A 16,639-nucleotide genomic window follows, 5' to 3' on the forward strand; every position below is an offset into this window, starting at 1 on the left:
AGCGCGAATCTGAGAGCGAGAATCTGTCAGCGAGAATCTGTCAGCGAGAATCTGTGAGCCAGAATCTGAGAGTGCGAATCTGACAGCGAGAATCTGAGAGCGAGAATCTGTCAGCGAGAATTTGTCAGCGAGAATCTGAGAGCGAGAATCTGAAAGCGAGAATCTGAGAGCGAGAATCTGAGAGCGAGAATCTGAGAGCGAGAATCTGAGAGCCAGAATCTGTCAGCGAGAATCTGTCAGCGAGAATCTGAGAGCGAGAATCTGAGAGCGAGAATCTGAGAGCGAGAATCTGAAAGCGAGAATCTGAGAGCGAGAATCTGAGAGCGAGAATCTGGAGCGCGAATCTGACAGCGCGAATCTGAGAGCGAGAATCTGTCAGCGAGAATCTGTCAGCGAGAATCTGAGAGCGAGAATCTGTCAGCGAGAATCTGTCAGCGAGAATTTGAGAGCGAGAATTTGAGAGCGAGAATCTGAGAGCAAGAAGCAGTGAGCGAGAAGCAGAGAGCGAGAAGCAGAGAGCGAGAAGCAGAGAGCGATAATCTGAGAGCGGGAATCTGAGAGCGGGAATCTGAGAGTGAGAATACAAACAGAAAATGCTGGAATCATTCAGCAGGTCTGGCAGCATCTGTAGAGGAGAAAGATGTTTCAAATCAAAGGGTCTTCATTCCAAAGGAGAGTACCTTGCCTCACAACGGTAACTCTGCAGATTCTGTCAGGCCTGAGCGAAAACCTGAGAGCGAGAATCTGAGAGCGAGAATCTGAGAGTGAGAATCTGAGAGCGGGAATCTGAGAATGAGAATCTGAGACGAGAATCTGAGAGCGAGAATCTGAGAGCAAGAATCTGAGAGCGAGAATCTGAGAGTGAGAATCTGAGCGAGAATCTGAGAGTTAGAATCTGAAAGCGACAAGCAGAGAGCGAGAATTTAAGAGTGTGAATCTGAGAGCGAGAATCTGAGAGTGAGAATCTGAGAGCGAGAATCTGAGAGCGAGAATCTGAGAGCGGGAATCTGAGAGTGAGAATCTGAGAGTGAGAATCTGAGAGCGGGAATCTGAGAGCGGGAATCTGAGAGTGAGAATCTGAGACGAGAATCTGAGAGCGAGAATCTGAGAGCGGGAATCTGAGAGTGAGAATCTGAGACGAGAATCTGAGAGCGAGAATCTGAGAGCGAGAATCTGATAGCGAGATTCTGAGAGCGAAGCTCTGAGAGCCAGAATCTGGAGCGCGAATCTGACAGCGCGAATCTGAGAGCGAGAATCTGTCAGCGAGAATCTGTCAGCGAGAATCTGTGAGCCAGAATCTGAGAGTGCGAATCTGACAGCGAGAATCTGAGAGCGAGAATCTGTCAGCGAGAATCTGTCAGCGAGAATCTGTGAGCCAGAATCTGAGAGTGCGAATCTGACAGCGAGAATCTGAGAGCGAGAATCTGTCAGCGAGAATCTGTCAGCGAGAATCTGAGAGCGAGAATCTGTCAGCGAGAATCTGTCAGCGAGAATTTGAGAGCGAGAATCTGAGAGCAAGAAGCAGAGAGCGGGAATCTGAGAGCGAGAAGCAGAGAGTGAGAGGCAGAGAGCGAGAGGCAGAGAGCGAGAAGCACAGAGGGAGAAGCAGAGAGGGAGAAGCAGAGAGGGAGAAGCAGAGAGGGAGATGCAGAGAGCGAGAAGCAGAGAGCGAGAAGCAGAGAGCGAGAATACAAACAGAAAATGAAGTAATCACTCAGCAGGTCTGGCAGCATCTGTAGAGGGAGAAAGATGTTTCAAATCAAAGGGTCTTCATTCCAAAGGAGAGTACCTTGCCTCACAACGGTAACTCTGCAGATTCTGTCAGGCCAGAGCGAGAATCCGAGAGCGAGAATCTGAGAGCGAGACTCTGTGAGCGAGAATCTGAGAGTGGGAATCTGAGCGAGAATCTGAGAGTGAGAATCTGAAAGCGAGAAGCAGAGAGCGAGAAGCTGAGAGCGAGAATCTGTGAGCGGGAATCTGAGAGTGAGAATCTGAGAGTGAGAATCTGAGAGCGAGAATCTGAGAGCGAGAATCTGAGAGCGAGAAACTGAGAGTGAGAATCTGAGAGTGAGAATCTGAGAGCGAGAATCTGAGAGTGAGAATCTGAGTGCCAGAATCTGAGAGCGAGAATCTGAGAGCGAGAATCTGAGAGCGAGAATCTGAGAGCGAGAATCTGAGAGTGAGAATCTGAGTGCCAGAATCTGAGAGTGCGAATCTGAGAGTGCGAATCTGTCAGCGAGAATCTGTCAGCGAGAATCTGAGAGCGAGAATCTGTCAGCGAGAATCTGAGAGCGAGAATCTGAGAGCGAGAATCTGAGAGTGAGAATACAAACAGAAACTGCTGGAATCACTCAGCAGGTCTGGCAGCATCTGTAGAGGGAGAAAGATGTTTCAAATCAAATGGTCTTCATTCCAAAGGAGAGTACCTTGCCTCACAACGGTAACTCTGCAGATTCTGTCAGGCCTGAGCGAGAATCTGAGAGCGAGAATCTGAAAGCGACAAGCAGAGAGCGAGAATCTGAGAGCGAGAATCTGAGCGAGAATCTGAGAGTGAGAATCTGAGAGCGAGGATCTGAGAGCGAGAATCTGAGAGCGGGAATCTGAGAGTGAGAATCTGAGACGAGAATCTGAGAGCGAGAATCTGTGAGCGAGAATCTGAGAGCGAGAATCTGAGAGCGAGAATCTGAGAGCGAGAATCTGAGAGTGAGAATTGAGAGTGCAAATCTGTCAACGAGAATCTGAGAGCGAGAATCTGAGAGCGAGAATCTGAGTGCCAGAATCTGAGAGTGAGAATCTGAGAGCGAGAATCTATCAGCGAGAATCTGTCAGCGAGAATCTGACAGCGAGAATCTGAGAGCGGGAATCTGAGAGCGAGAATCAGAGAGCAAGAATCTGAGAGCGAGAATCTGAGAGCGAGAAGCAGAGAGCGAGAATCTGAGAGCGAGAATCAGAGAGCGAGAATCAGAGAGCGAGAATCAGAGAGCGAGAATCTGAGAGCGAGAATCTGAGAGCGAGAATCTGAGAGGTAGAATCTGAGAGTGAGAATCTGAGAGCGAGAATCTGAGAGTGAGAAACTGAGAGGTAGAATCTGAGAGTGAGAATCTGAGAGGTAGAATCTGTGAGTGAGAATCTGAGTGCCAGAATCTGAGAGTGAGAATCTGAGAGCGAGAATCTATCAGCGAGAATCTGTCAGCGAGAATCTGACAGCGAGAATCTGAGAGCGGGAATCTGAGAGCGAGAATCAGAGAGCGAGAATCTGAGAGCGAGAATCTGAGAGCGAGAAGCAGAGAGCGAGAATCTGAGAGCGAGAATCAGAGAGCGAGAATCTGAGAGCGAGAATCTGAGAGCGGGAATCTGAGAGCGGGAATCTGAGAGTGAGAATCTGAGCGAGAATCTGAGAGCGAGAATCTGAGAGTGCGAATCTGAGAGCGAGAAGCAGAGAGCGAGAAGCTGAGAGCGAGAATCAGAGAGCGAGAATCTGAGAGCGAGAATCTGAGAGCGGGAATCTGAGAGCGGGAATCTGAGAGCGAGAATCAGAGAGCGGGAATCTGAGAGCGAGAATCTGAGGGCGGGAATCTGAGAGTGAGAATACAAACAGAAACTGCTGGAATCACTCAGCAGGTCTGGCAGCATCTGTAGAGGGAGAAAGATGTTTCAAATCAACGGGTCTTCATTCCAAAGGAGAGTACCTTGCCTCACAACGGTAACTCTGCAGATTCTGTCAGCCCTGCCGAGTATTTCCAATGCTTTCTGAAATAAAAATAGCATCTGCTGACTGTGATGCAGTTCCAGGTGTGCAGCACCCAGTGAGATCCTGTCTCGCTGATTGATGTAATGTTTTTGACAAAGCATCCTGTCATTTTGGTAAACATTTCACTCCAATTCTTTTCTTCCAACTTTTGGCTCTGTTCAGCTGATTAGATCACAACTATCGCTTCCCCTCGTTACTTTGTTCCCTCATTGGAAACATCTTTCCCAGGCCTGATCTCTCACAATTGAATCACGTAGCCGTGTCTCACACATTGAATACTCATTGCCGGCTGGTTTGCTGCAAGTTGTTGGGACGGTCCAGGAGAGGCCTGACTCCAGCCTCCCCCCCTCTCCAGCAGGGCTACGGCTTAGCAGGAACCACTCTTGGCTCCAAAGTCAGAGGGCTGCGGGTTGAATTTGTGCTCCATCTAGGAGCGCCATCTAGGCAGCCACGACAACGCAGCACTCAGGGAGTCCAGCTACTGCCTTTCGGGTAAGCTGTTAAACTGAGACCTGGGTCCCCTCTCCGATCAGGATGGATGTGAAAGGTCCCCAAATCTGTAAAGGTTTTAATGGCTTGGGGATTCCTCTCTGCTATCCTGGCTAATATTTACCCCTCAACCAACTCCTGGAACTCAAACAGATTATCTGCTCTTTACCCCATTGCTGTTTTGTGGTATCTTGCTGTGCACAGATTGGCTGCCATGTTTTCTACATTCCAACAATGACTTCACTTGAAGAAGTGCTTCATCAACTGTAATAGTGCTTTCAGATCTCCCGTGATCTTGAAAAGTGCTACAGAAATGCAGTGCCCTGCACGGAGGGAGCGTTGCACTGTTGCTGGACGAACCAGGGCAGCACGGTAGCACAGTGGTTAGCACTGTGGCTTCACAGCACCAGGGTCCCAGGTTCGATTCTCCGCTGGGTCACTGTCTGTGCGGAGTCTGCACATTCTCCCCGTGTGTGCGTGGGTTTCCTCCCACAGTCCAAAGACATGCAGGTTAGGTGGATTGGCCATGATAAATTGCCCTTAGTGTCCATAAAAGGTTAGGACGGGTTATTGGGATAAGGTGGAAGTGAGGGCATAAGTGGGTCGGTGCAGACTCGATGGGCCAAATGGTCTCCTTCTGCACTGTATGTTCTATGTATCTATGTATGTATCTTTTGGATCAGTTGTTAAATTAGAAGGCACCGTCCTCCCTCAAGGATGGCGATAAAAGATCTCACTAGTTTGAGGAAGAGCAGGGGATTTCACTCTGATGTCCTGCCCAATATTTATCCCTCAATCATCCAGGATAAAGGGGCAGCACGGTGGCGCAGTGGTTAGCACTGCTGCCTCACGGCGCCGAGGACCCGGGTTCGATCCCAGCCCGGGTCACTGTCCGTGTGGAATTTGCCCATTCTCCCCGTGTCTGCGTGGGTCTCACCCCCGCACCCAAAGATATGCAGGGTAGGTGGATTGGCCATGTTAAGTTGCCCCTTAATTGGAAAAATGTAAAAATAAATCGTCCAGGACAAAGCAGCCCGATTGATTGGCACCCCATTCACAACCATTCAACCCCTCCACCACCGACACACAGTAGCAGCCATGTGTAGCATCTACAAGATGCACTGCAGGAACTCACCAAGGCTCCTTAGGCAGCACCTTCCAAACCCATGACCACTACCATCTAGAAGGACAAGGGCAGCAGATACTTGGGAACCCCACCACCTGGAGGTTCCCCTCCAAGTCACTCACCATCCTGGCGAAATATATCGCCGTTCCTTCATTGTCACTGGGTCAAAATCCTGGAATCTCCTCCCTGACAGCACTGTGGGTGGGCCTACACCACGTGGATTGCAGTGGTTCAAGAAAGCAGCTCACCCCCACCTTCTCAAGGGCAACTAAGAATGGGCAATAAATGCTGGGCCTAACCAGTGACGCCCACAACCCGTAAACAAATTTTTTAAAAATCACAAGTACAAAAACAGAAATTTGACAAAGCCATGGTTATGTTTCTGTTTGTGGGAGCTTGCTGTGCATAAATTGATTGCCACAGTCCCCTCTGTACAAACGTGGGCTTTAAAAAGACGCTCATTGGCTGTAAAGTGCTTGAGACGGTGAGCAAGGTCCTGGATAAATGCTGGTTTGGCACGCAGGGATAAATCGCTGGCTTTGAAAGCAGACCAAGGCAGCACGGTTCAATTCCCGTACCAGCCTCCCCGAACAGGCGCCGGAATGTGGCGACTAGGGGCTTTTCACAGTAACTTCATTTGAAGCCTACTTGTGACAATAAGTGATATTCATTTCAAGTTCTTGCCTCTCTTTCCTGCACCTGAATTTCACTTCTGGGTTTAATTAGTTTGGGATAATAAAGAGAGTGGTCCCATGAGAGTGATGTTACAGTCCGCACCCGAAGGGAATTACACACTGCTGACTTTACCAAGGAGCAAATGTTGTTTTATTCTCCCAATACGGTAACTGCACCAAGGTCCTGAAACAGCAACCTCAGAGTGGAGGATGTCTTGCTTCCACATTAAAAATGAGTGCCCAGGTAACTGAGGAGCCCAATGCGTGATCTCCAGTACCTGTCACAGATGGGACAGACGGCGGTCAGAGGAGCGGGTGGGTGGGGGATGGGGTTGCCGGGTGGTTGCCAAGCGCTCCTGTCGCCATTGCCACTTGGCTTCAGCTTGCCCTCGGTAAACTCAAATTGTTCAGCTCCTTCCCGGATGCTTTTCCTCCACTTCGGGTGGTCCTGGACCAGGGATTCCCAGGTGTTGGTGGATATGTTGTACTTTTTCAAGGAGGCTTTGAGGGTGTCCTTGAAGTGTTTCCTCTGCCCCCCTGGAGCTCGTTTGCTGTGTCGAAGCTCCGAGTCGAGCACTTGTGTCGGGAGTCTAGTGTCAGGCATGTGGACGATGTGGTTCAGCCGGATTGACTCAATGAATCATAGAATTTACAGTGCAGAAGGAGGCCATTCAGCCCATCGAGTCTGCACCGGCCCTTGGAAAGAGCACCCCATTTAAGCCCACACTTCCAACCTTCCCCGTAACCCAGTAACCCCACCTAACCTTTATGGACACTAAGGGCAATTTATCATGGCCAATCCACCTAACCTGCGCATCTTTGGACTGTGGGAGGAAACCGGAGCACCCGGAGGAAACCCACGCACACACGGGGAGAACGTGCAGAATCCGCACAGACAGAGACCTAAGCCGGGAATCGAACCTGGGACTCTGGAGCTGTGAAGCAACTGTGCGAACCACTGTGCTGCCGAGCTGCCCATAACTGACCATACAACTCACCCTGGGCATTTACTTGCTCTGGAGGTCAACTGGTTCAAGATAAATTCCTTTCCGGTAATCTTGCCGGTCCTGCAATCTCAGTGTCGAGTCACACAGGTGGGTGTGCGGGGATCATAGAACCCCTACAGGGTAGAAGGGGGCCATTTGGACCATTGGAGTTACACCGATCATCTGAATGAACATCCTACCCAGGCCCCCATCCTATACCCTGAAAACCTACCTAACTGACACATCTCTGGACACTAGGGGGCAATTTAGCATGGCCAATCCACCTAACCTGCACATCTTTGGACTGTGGGAGGAAACCAGAGCATCCAGAGAAAACCCACGCACTCGGAGAGAATGTGCAAACTCCACACGGACAGTGACCCAGAGCCAGGATCGAACCCGGGACCTCGGCGCCGTGAGGCAGCAGTGCTAACCACTGGGCCACCGTGCTGCCCTTCAAAACATCCCACTTAACTGCTGTTGGAAGTTCTTCCTCCTTCGAATGGCAATTACTGCTGTAATCACGGTAAACACAGCTTGCGAGGGCAGCACGGTGGTGCAGTGGGTTAGCCTGGTGGGTTAGCTCTGACGATGCAGCACTCCCTCACTCTTGCTTAGAATTAGTTTAGGTCCTTTGTTCAAATCTCTAGAGAAACTGAATGCAAACTTTCTGACTCAGGGATGAGAATGCGGCCAACTGAGCCATCGCTGAACCAATGTATGCCTGTACAATGAAATTTTGGATGCCATTTTAACTCAGCACCCCACTCGCCTGCCCACATGTCCGTCCTTGACCTGCTGCAATGCTCCAGTGGAGCCCGACCCAAACTGCAGGAGCAGCAGCTCATCTTCCGATGAGGCCCATTACAGCCCTCAGGATTCATTGGGTTCAACAACTTTAGACTGTGACCTTTCTCCTCCATCTTTACCTTATTTTTAATATCTAAAACTTTTTTTTGTTGCAATGCAAAAAGTCCTCCCTCCCTCCCCCTCCCCCACCGGGCCATCTGTCACTTGTTTTGCGACATCATTGTTGAAATCTTTCCCAGCTCCTGCCAGGCATTGTTCCAGATGTTCCAACACTTCTTGTTTCCGATCACATTTTCCCCTCTCTTTAGCTCTGAAGAAGAGTGATGAGAACTCGATACATTAACTCTGTTTTCTCTTCCTCTGGATGCTTCCAGACCAGGGGCGAAATTCTCCCCCAACGGCGTGATGTCCGCCGACTAGCGCCCAAAACGGCGCCAATCAGACGGGCATCACGCCGCCCCAAAGGTGCGGAATGCTCCGAATCTTTGGGGGCCGAGCCCCGACATTGAGGGGCTAGGCCGGCGCCGGAGGGATTTCTGCCCCGCCAGCTGGCGGAAACGGCGTTTGTTGCCCCGCCAGCTGGCGCGGAAATGACATCCCCGGGCGGCGCATGCGCGGGAGTGTCAGCGGCCGCTGACAGTTTCCCGCGCATGCGCAGTGGGGAGAGTCTCTTCCGCCTCCGCCATGGTGGAGGCCGTTGCAGAGGCGGAAGGGAAAGAGTGCCCCCCAAGGCACAGGCCCGCCCGCGGATCGGTGGGCCCCGATCGCGGGCCAGGTCACCGTGGGGGCACCCCCCGGGGTCGGATCGCCCCGCGCCCCCCCCCAGGACCCCGGAGCCTGCCCACGCCGCCTTGTCCCGCCGGTAAATACCTACTTTAATTTACGCCGGCGGGACAGGCAATTTCTCGGCGGGACTTCGGCCCATCCGGGCCGGAGAATTGAGCGGGGGGGCCCGCCAACCGGCGCGGCCCGATTCCCGCCCCCGCCCAATCTCTGGTGCCGGAGACTTCGGCAACCGGCGGGGGCGGGATTCACGGCAGCCCCCGGCGATTCTCCGACCCGGCGGGGGTTCGGAGAATGACGCCCCAGGTTTCTCTGTTTTCGTACAGTTGGGGATTGCAGCGTCCTCAGTCCTCTGGGGGGCAAGTGACCCAGGGCCAGGATCGAACCCGGGTCCTCAGGGCCCTGGCAGCAGTGCTAACCATTGCACCACCGTGCCGCACCCTGGTGGGCAAAGCTAACACATCACCAGAGAGACCAGAGTATACCTGATTATTTTTAAAAAATAAATTTAGAGTACCCAATTTGTTTTTTCCAATTAAAGGGCAATTTGTCGTGGCCAATCCACCTACCCTGCACATCTTTGGGTTGTGGGGGCGAAACCCACGCAGACACGGGGAGAATGTGCAAACTCCACACGGACAGTGGACCCAGAGCCGGGATCGAACCTGAGACCTCGGCGCCGTGAGGCCGCAGTGCTAACCACTGTGCCACCGTGCTGCCAGGCTTCCCATAACCATTCATTCCGTTACTAACTAAAAACCCATCCATCGCCTCAAATTTGTTGAATGTTCTGGCATGCACTGCACTCTGGGTAGAGAATTCCACAGATTCACAGCCCATTGAGTGAAATAATTCCTCCTCGTTTCTTTTTTTTAAAGGAAATTTAGAGTATCCAATTCTTTCTTTTTTTCCCAATGAAGGAGCAATTTAGCGTGGCCAATCCACCTGCACATCTTTGGGTTGTGGAGGTGAGACCCACGCAAACACGGGGAGAATGTGCAAACTCCACACAGTGACCCAGAGCCGGGTTTCGAATCCAGGTCCTCAGCGCCGTGAGGCAGCAGTGCTTTTTAAAAAGAAATTTAGAGTGCCCAATTATTTCTTTTCCCAATAAAGGGGTAATTTAGCGTGGCCAATCCACCTACCCAGCACATCTTTGGGTTGCGGGGGTGAAACCCACGCAGACACGGGGAGAATGTGCAAACTCCACACGGACAGTGACCCAGGGCCGGGATTCGAACCCGGGTCCTCAACGCCGTAGGCGGCACTGCTAACCACTGTGCCACCTGCCGCCCCCTTGAGGCAGCAGTGCTAACCACTGCGCCACCATGCCACCTTATTCCTGCTCATTTCTGTTTTAAATCTGTCACCTCTTAGCCTAATACTGTGGTCTCTCATTCTAGAATGTCCAACAATGGGTAACATGCGTTCTACATCTACCCTGTCAATCCCCTTTAGCATCTCATACACTTCAATTAGATCTCCTCTCATTCTCCTAAACTCCAGCAAATATAGGCCTAAACTGCTCAATTTCTCTTCATAAAACAAATCCTTCATCCCTGGAATCAATCTAGTGAACCTTCTCTGAACCGCCTCTATTGAATTTCTGTCCTTCCTCAAGTAAGGGGACCAAAACTGTGCGGATGCTCCAGATGTGGTCTCACCAATGACCTATACAGTTGGAGCAGAACTTCCCTACTTTTATACTCTACTCTATTCGTAATGAGTTCCAATAATCCATTTGCATTCCTTATTGCCTGCTCCACCTGCAGACTAACGTCCTGCGTTTCAGGCACGAGGACACACTCTCCACCGAAGCACTCTGAGATTTCTTTCCGTTTAGATTCTGAGTTGCCTTTTTATTCTATGTGCTATCCAGCAAATATTGACACGAGTCGCAGATGTTCAGACAGGTAACCTAAAGCTGTCAAAGAAATAGGCACGAAGCAACATCTTGAAGGAGGAGAGAGTGGCAAGGAGGTTTGGGGAAGGGATTCCAGAGCTCGGGCTGAATGACCTGAAGGCCCAGTCTGCGGTGGTGGAGTTTGGGAATGGAGGGATGCACAAGAGGTCCTGAATTAGAGAAACGCAAGGTTATTGGAGGGTTGGATGGAGGCACGAAGATGATGGACACATCGAGGAATTTGAGCTAGAGGATGGGAGTTTTAAAATGGAGGTGTTGGCAGACCGTGAGCCAACACAGGTCACTGAGTACTGGGATGATGGGTAGACAGAACTTGTTGTGAGCAAAGGTACAAACAACAGAGTTTTGGATGGAATGAAGTAGTTGGAGGGTGGGAAATGGAAATTGGCCAGAAGAGCGTTCCAGATTCCAAATCCCACTTCCTAAGGGTACTGAGGCCAATTGAACCCCTGACAAACAATCTACGATAGCATGGCAAAGATCATACTGAGGAGCTTCTTGGAGCTGCAGTCAGTATCACTCCACACCGATGGCAACTAATGAAACATAGATAGAACATAGAACATAGAACATTACAGCACAGAACAGGCCCTACGGCCCTCGATGTTGTGCCGAGCTTTGTCCGAAACCAAGATCAAGCTATCCCACTCCCTGTCATTCTGGTGTGCTCCATGTGCCTATCCAATAACCGCTTGAAAGTTCCTAAAGTGTCCGACTCCACTATCACAGCAGGCAGTCCATTCCACGCCCTAACCACTCTCTGAGTAAAGAACCTACCTCGGACATCCCTCCTATATCTCCCACCCTGAATCTTATACTTATGCCCCCCTGTAACAGCTACATCCACCCGAGGAAATAGTCTCTGAACGTCCACTCTATCTATCCCCCTCATCATCTTATAAACCTCTATTTAGTCGCCTCTCATCCTCCTCCGCTCCAATGAGAAAAGCCCTAGCTCCCTCAACCTTTCCTCATAAGACCTATCCTGCAAACCAGGCAGCATCCTGGTAAATCTCCTTTGCACCCTTTCCAATGCTTCCACATCCTTCCTATAATGAGGTGACCAGAACTGCACACAATACTCCAAACAGTTAAACAGAAATGGCGTGTGCAAATTCTTTTTTATAAAAATACATCTCAAACAAGGTTGATATCAAAGGGTGTACGTTAATACCTGTTCCTGTTCTGTTTTTCTGGTCAATAACTTCCTGGTCCGAGACAAACAACTTCCCTCGTCTGCACACTCTTGAACTTCCGAAAGGGAAATTCTTTAAAGCTGGTTAGTACCTCGGAGAGGAAACAGGCTTGCAAACCAGACAACTGACACAGCACCGGTAGCAAGGCTTGTTCCCTGGCTCAGGTCCGGCCGGGAAACCAGCAAACGGCCAAAGCCCGTGTACTTCCCCACCTCCATCAATCTGGAAAAGTTGTTTCTGATATAATGATGGGTCAACGAGGGGGGGGGGGGGGGGGGGGGTAGAAACATCGACGAGAACAAAGCATTTGGGAACCTTGCCTGAATTAAAAATATAAATCCAGAAATAGGTGCGCCAAGGAATGTTTTTATTGTCATTTGACTTTCATCGTTCCAGATCATTTTCATCCCAGGCCAGGGGGGTGGGTGGGGGTGTTGCGGGGTGGGGGGGGGGGTGTAACCTCAAAAGATGATGGGTTGGGCAAAAGACTGAAGTGTTAAAAATCTGAATCCAACACCCAATTTGTTTCCAACCCTGCCTTTTTCCAGATTTAAAAAAATTAATTCATTTTTTTCCTATTAAGGGTCAATTTAGCATGTTCAATCCACCTATCCTGCACTGTGGTAAACCACTGTTAGTGTATTATATGTATTGTGGTAAACTGTTACTCTACTACATGTATTGTGGTAAACCACTGCCTGATGGCTCCGCCTCCCCTCGGGCTCGGTATAAAGGTGGCTGACCTCCGGCCCTGCCCCAGTTCTGGATCAGTGGCCAGGAGGCTTCCTGTTTAGCTTATTAAAGCCTCGGTTCCGTTCACTACTCGTCTTGTGTTAATTGATGGCACATCAATTTAATAAGCTAAACTTTTAAGATGAATTCATCACTCAAGCCTGATCGCCTCGAGCTGGACCCACAAGCAGCCGACGCCACTGCGACTTTTAAGCACTGTCTAAGCTGCTTCGAAGCTTACCTCGGATCCTCCACCGACGACGTCACCGACCTCCAAAGGCTTCAAATACTCAACGCACTGGTGAGCCCACAAGTTTTCCTTCTTATCAGAGACGCCCCCTCGTATACGGAGGCGATAATGCTGCTGAAGGGACAGTACGTAAAGGCAGTAAACGAGGTGTACGCCAGGCACCCCTTGCCACGAGGCGACAACGCCCCGGTGAATCACAAGCCGAATTCCTGCGTGCCTTGCGGGTAATCGGCCGGAACTGTGCTTGCCAGGCGGTATCGACTGTGCAACACACGGAGCTGCTGATCAGGGTCGCCTATGTCACGGGCATTAAATCCAAGTACATCCGCCAGCGATTGCTAGAAGGGGGTACACTCGGCCTCCCAGAGACAGTGCAGCTCTCAAACTCGCTGGAAGTGGCTTTCCAGAACATGGAGGCCTACACCTCTGACCACGCGCCACCCGCGTGGACATCGCGGGCGCCGCTATCACCCGACTTGAGTGCGGCACAAGCACCCCAGTCAACGCTGCCCCGCACGGAACGCGATTTGCAATGGGTGTGGGAGGAAGGGCCACTTCGCCAAAGTCTGCCAGGCCTGACCTGTCCCTAAAGTCCCTAGGCCCAGCAGCGCTGCCTGTTGTCTGTCGGGACAGCCCCCATCTGCCGCGCCACCCTCCATGTTGGACCCGTGGGGGCCCCCATCTGCCGCGCCACCCGCCATGTGCGACCCGTGGGGGCCGCCATCTTCGCTGCCACCCACCATGTGCGACTCGTGGGGGCCGTCAGTTTGGAACCGCTCCGCTGCCTCCCGGGACCCCTGCTCACCCGGTCGTACGCTGGCCACTGCTGCCTCCGACCGACCCACCCACCACCTTCCGAAGCTCGCTTCCATCACACTCGACCAGTCTCCACCTCATCATCTTATGAAATCCACGATGGCCGTCCGGATCAACGGGCACGAGACGGCCTGCCTCTTCGACTCCGGGAGCACAGACAGCTTTATCTGCCCAGATACGGTAAGGCGCTGCTCCCTCCCAATTTTACCCGCGACCCAGAAAATCTCCCTGGCTTCCGGATCACATTCCGTAGAAATCCGGGGGTACTGTGTCGCGACCCTTTCGGTACAGGGCGTAGAGTACACTAACTTTAAGCTCTACATCCTCCCCCATCTCTGCGCTGCCCTATTACTAGGGCTCGACTTTCAGTGCAACCTCCAAAGCCTTACCTTTAAGTTTGGTGGACACCTGCCCCCCCTCACCGTCTATAGCCTCGTGACCCTTAAGGTCGCCCCACCCTCGCTCTTCACTAACCTCACCCCGGACTGTAAGCCCGTCGCCACTAGGAGCAGACGATACAGTGCCCGGGACAACGACTTTATCAGGTCGGAGGTCCAGCGACTCCTACGAGAGGGGATCATTGAGACTAGTACCAGCCCCTGGAGAGCCCAAGTGGTGGCCGTCAAGACTGGGGAGAAGCACCGGCTGGTCATCGACTACAGTCAGACGATCAACCGGTACACGCAGCTCGACCCCCTCCCCCGCATATCTGACATGGTCAATCAGATTGCGCAGTATCGAGTCTTCTCCACAGTTGACTTGAAGTCCGCGTACCACCAGCTCACTATCCGCCCGGAGGACCGCAAATACACTGCTTTCGAGGCAGATGGCCGCCTCGACCACTTCCTCAGGGTTCCCTTCGGTATCACCAATAGGGTCTCGGTGTTTCGGCAAGAAATGGACCGAATGGTTGACCAGTACGGGCTGCGGGCCACGTTCCCATACTTAGATAATGTCACCATCTGCGGCCATGACCAGCAGGACCATGACACAAATCCGGCATTTCCTCCACACCGCGTAGCTCCTTAACCTCACCTACAATAAGAAGAAATGCGTTTTCCGCACAACCCGCCTAGCCATCCTTGGCTATGTTGTGGAAAACGGAGTTCTAGGGCCCGACCCCAACCGCATGCGCCCCCTCCTGGAACTTCCCGATGCGCTCCACTCCATCCGGTCGCTCCTGTGCACTGCCACCAATTAGACCCCTCATGAACGTATGTTTGCCTTCCCCAGGAAGTCCACCTCCGGGGTCTCGCTCCCGTCCTGGCTGACAGTCCCGGGGCCCGTCCTTCTCCGGAAGCACGCGAGGGGTCATAAATCGGATCCCCTCGTCGAGAAGGTATAGCTCCTCCATGCCAACCCACAATATGCCTACGTGGCACATCATGACGGGCGACAGGACACAGTCTCCCTCCGGGATTTGGCACCTGCAGGTTCCCCAGCGACCATCACCACCACCCCCGACCCTACACCGTCTCCCTCCACCACTACGCGGCTACTTCGAGATTTGGCACCTGCAGGCCCACCGGCGACGATCACCACCACCCCCGCCCCTACACCGCCCCCCCTCCACCGACTCAACTACTGGGCGAAGAAGAAGACAACACGCTCCCGGACGCGCACGTCTCGACACCAGTGCCCACACCACAGCCGGGACTGAGGCGATCACGGCGGAAAGTCAAAGCCTCCGACAGACTTGACGTTTAAGTTCACTTCACCCCCGCTGGACTCTTTTTAAACAGGGGGTGAATGTGGTAAACCATTGTTAGTGTATTATATGTATTGTGGTAAACCACTACCTGGGACCTCGGCACCGTGAGGCAGCTGTGCTAACCAATGTGCCACTGTGCTGCCCTCTTTTTCCAATTTTGATGGCGATGCTGTGGAGGTGTCCAGGCCACTAAGCCACCCAAAGGAGCTGGGAGACTCTCAGGGAGTCTAGCAGCTAAACCCAAGCCAGGACTGTCAGATCCAGGAGATTCAGTCCACTTACCTGCTGTGTTCACTGTGTCTGCCTGGACAACCCACTGTGATCAGAAACCATCCCTCCTATCCCATCAGTCTGGTCTCCCACCAATATTTGTCTTGAGACATCCCACCCCCGCCCCCAGGTCTCTGATTCCCTCCCAGGCTTTCACCCGCCATGTGAGGTTTTGGCTTCCTCACGAGGCCTTTTACAGCCCCCACCAGCCATTATTCTCCTGTTCACCTTGGGCTTTCAACATTCCACACCCCATCACACCTCATAGGCCTCTGACCTTCCCCTGAACCACACCCCCTTGCCTCTCTCCCCCTCCAGCGTCAACCCCTCCGAGATTTGCGCTCTGCTGCCCCCTAAAAATAAAATCAGGACCCTGGGCCTGGCATCCTCTCCAGACTATGGGATTGAATCCTCTTCACCCCTAACACCACACTCCCTTCGAAATGCGGGGGAAATCCCCGACTTCTGGATCCTCACACTCTACGGAACACCCCCCACCCCCAGTGAGTCAGACAAGTTAAAATTCCGCCCACATACCTCACAATCACCCAATGACCTTAACGGTCGCTGCAGGAGTAGAATATCAATGATAAGTCCCGGCTAAGAGAAATTACTTATATATCTGCACCTAATGCGTTCCGCTTGAACAGCTTGTAGTGATGGCTACCTATTGATACGCAGTGAGCAGGCTGGTCAATGACATACAGCAGTAAGGAGAACAATCCGAACCATTCGATTGCTTTTGGAAACACCTCCAGCTGTGAAACAACTGGAAAGCGAGAAGGGTTCTGAAGTGGGCCCTCCCACCTCGGCACAGGGATGTTTGGGATGGCGAACAGCCCAGAAGTAGGTAACTCCAGAACAATTACTGCAAGATTCACTATGACAGGAAGGGAACGGGTACAAACTAGCATGATGTCAGATAACCCTCATACACAGGACACCTGGGTGAGGTGGTACAAATGGAATAGTGGGTGTTGTTTCAGGAAACTATGGCAGGTGGAATTCTATGTGCGGAAGAGGGAAGTCATCCACTTTGTCTGTGAGAAAGACCAATGGAATGGTGGAGAGACCATGTGGAGCAGCAGAGAGATTTTGATGTACGTCTTCACAAATTCAGG

The sequence above is a fragment of the Scyliorhinus torazame genome, chromosome 16 (genome assembly GCF_047496885.1).
Source record: "Scyliorhinus torazame isolate Kashiwa2021f chromosome 16, sScyTor2.1, whole genome shotgun sequence".
Taxonomy (NCBI): Eukaryota; Metazoa; Chordata; class Chondrichthyes; order Carcharhiniformes; family Scyliorhinidae; genus Scyliorhinus; species Scyliorhinus torazame.